This window comes from Onychomys torridus, chromosome 12, assembly GCF_903995425.1.
Source record: "Onychomys torridus chromosome 12, mOncTor1.1, whole genome shotgun sequence".
NCBI lineage: Eukaryota > Metazoa > Chordata > Mammalia > Rodentia > Cricetidae > Onychomys > Onychomys torridus.
The window spans coordinates 36,205,316-36,208,304 of record NC_050454.1 but is presented as its reverse complement, the minus strand read 5'-3'; the positions used below and the strand labels follow the sequence as shown (position 1 = coordinate 36,208,304).

General features: G+C 42.9%; 1 pseudogene; it reads left to right on the top strand.

Moving 5' to 3' along the window:
* Positions 1-258: 258 nt before the first annotated feature.
* LOC118593849 lies at positions 259-1,326 on the top strand (annotated as a pseudogene).
* Positions 1,327-2,989: the final 1,663 nt, after the last annotated feature.

Sequence of the window (2,989 nt, the reverse complement as noted above, 5' to 3'; positions counted from 1 at the left end):
TATGGTAAGTTTCCATGATTTTACATGAGATTATCTGAATTCCCAAAACATTAGAAATACTTTTTGTTGGTGGTGGTTTTTTGTTTTGTTTTGGTTTTTTCGTGACAGGGTTTCTCTGTGTAGCTTTGCACCTTTCCTGGAACTCACTTGGTAGCCCAGGCTGGCCTCAAACTCACAGAGATCCTCCTGCCTCTGCCTCCTGAGTGCTGGGATTAAAGGTGTGTGCCACCACCGCGCAGCAGTGAGAAATACTTTTCAATGAAGACCACAGTGAGGGAAGTGGATGCGACGGCTGGGTCCACGTGTGTGTCCAAGGTCTCTCAGCTGCTGGGTGCATTCCACAATACAAAAGAGGTGACGAGAGGCTTTGCTGATGGTGTTCAGACAGTCACTTAATTCCAGGAGATGGAATTGGCACAGAAATCTCAGCCTCGGTTATGAAGATTTTTGATGCTGCAAAATCCCCTATTCAGTGGGAGGAGGGCAATGTCACTCCCCTTCAAGGACCAGGAGGGAAGTGGTGATCCCTCCAGAAGCCAAAGAATCCATGGATAAGAACAAGATGGGCTTGAATGGCCCACTCAAGACCCCAATAGCAGCTGGCCATCTGTCTATGAACCTATTGCTCCATAAGACATTTGACCTTTATGCTAATGTCCGGCCATGTGTCTCAATTGAAGGTTATAAAACTCGTTACATGGATAAAAATATTGTCACCATCCGTGAGAACACAGAAGGAGAATACAGTGGAACTGAGCATGTGATGTTTGATGGAGTTGTGCAGAGCATCAAGCTCATCACAACGGAAGAGGCGGAGCAATCGCATTGCTGAGTTTACCTTTCGAGTATGCTCGGATCAACCACCACAGCAATGTCACAGCTGTGCACAAAGCCAACATCATGTGATGTCAGATGTTCTGCAAAAATGCAGGGAAGTTGCATAGAACTATAAAGATATTAAATTCAATGAGGTGTACCTTTGATGTTCTCATCATGCCAAATTTATATGGAGACATCCTTAGTGATCTGTGTGCAGGTCTGATTGGAGGTCTTGGTGTGACTCCAAGTGGCAATATTGGAGCCAATGGTGTCGCCATCTTTGAATCGGTTCATGGAACAGCCCTGGACATTGCAGGCAAGGACATGGCCAATCCCACTGCCCTCCTATTTAGTGCTGTGATGATGCAGCGCCACATGGGACTTTTTGACCATGCAGCCAGATTCGAGGCTGTGTGTTTTGCTACAATTAAGGATGGGAAGGTCTTAACAAAAGACCTGGGAGGCAATGCAAAGTTCTCTGACTTCACAAAAGAAATCTTGGATTAGTACTCCTGCAGGGGGGTTGCTGCTCTTAGTCACTCCAGAGGGATACCCTGCAATCATCCTCAAGAATGCCCACCATGCTTGCTTCTTGACAGAGTACATTTTCAAATCTGACCTTAACCAGACCCTTGCAACAGCTGAACATGATGGCCTTAGGCCTTCATTTAAAGGGTTTTTCCCAAGTGCTTGTTGTATTTATTGTCTATTTGGTAAACCTTTTTTTGTAAACTGTAAGTGAACTATATCATTTACCATTGTTACCCATTTTACACTTCAGGCAAAATCGTTTTTCCTCAACTGTAAATATTCTGATACAGAACTAATAAGAGAAAATATTTAACTTCTTAACAAAAGCCCTGGTTTTGGTTTATGAAAAACATACTGGGAATAAAACGGGGGTTTTTGTTTTGTTTTATTTTTTTATTTTTTTGTTTGTTTGTTTTGTTTTTTGTTTTTCGAGACAGGGTTTCTCTGTGTAGCTTTGCACTTTTCCTGGAACTCACTTGGTAGCCCAGGCTGGCCTTGAACTCACAGAGATTCGCCTGGCTCTGCCTCCCAGTGCTGGGATTAAAGGCATGCGCCACCACCGCCTGGCATAAAACAGAGTTTTAATAATCACACAAGATAACATTCTAAGACTAAATGGGCACAAAAGAAATGTCGTAGGAAGGTTCACAGAAAAAAATGGTATATTTCTTAGCAATATGGAAAATAGAGATATTTGTCCTGTACATGAATTACTATTAATAAAAATGTAAGCTACAAGAAATATAAAAAAAAGAAATACTTTTTAATGAAAATAAGACCATGAAGAACCCTAATTTTCGAGTAGGGGTTACTGCCAATTTGTCATTACTGTGCATTATTATTCTCATAACCTATGGTTCAGCAGAAAATGGTGCTTGTTGCCAAGCCTGGCCTGAGTTCAGTCCCTGGGACCCACAAAGTAGAAGAGAGCTGGTTCCACAGAGTTGCCCTTTGACCTCTGCATGTGTGCCATAGCATATGCACACCCATGTCATCTGTATAGACAATGTGGAGGGTTCTTTCTTTTTATTAAAGTACAATCAACTCACAGAGTGTGGAGGCTCACACCTGTGGAAGGAAAGAAGGAAAGGAAGGAGGAATAAAGAAAGTAGTCAACAAAAAGGGAAGGGGATACCAGGCATGGTCGCAAAGTCTTTAATCCCAGCATTTGGGAGGCAGAGAGGCAGGAGGTTCTTTGTGAGTTCAAGGACAGCCACGACTACAGAGAGAAATTCTGTCTGAAGAGGAGGGGGAGTTATTGCCCATTTTCTATGGTTACTCCAGAATATCTGATACTTAAAAGGAACAGGTGTTCATTTTGGCTCCTGATTGTAAAAAGACTGCAAATTCCAAGGCTGTGCATCCAGGTCAGATGAGGACCTCATGCTGCGTCAGCTCATGAAGGCAAGCAGGAGAGAGAAATTGAGACTCTTGCAGTAGTTAATAATCCATCCAAGTGAAGAAAGACCTTAATCCATTTATAAAGGCTTTCTCCCCATAATCCAAATACCCTTCCCTCATTCCCACCCAGATGCTGAGGAATCAGAGTTCCAATGCATGCACTAAAGCCATGGCATATGGACAAAACAATCTATATCAAAGATTCCCTCAGAAAAGGGTGGCTTGGGGGAGATAGATC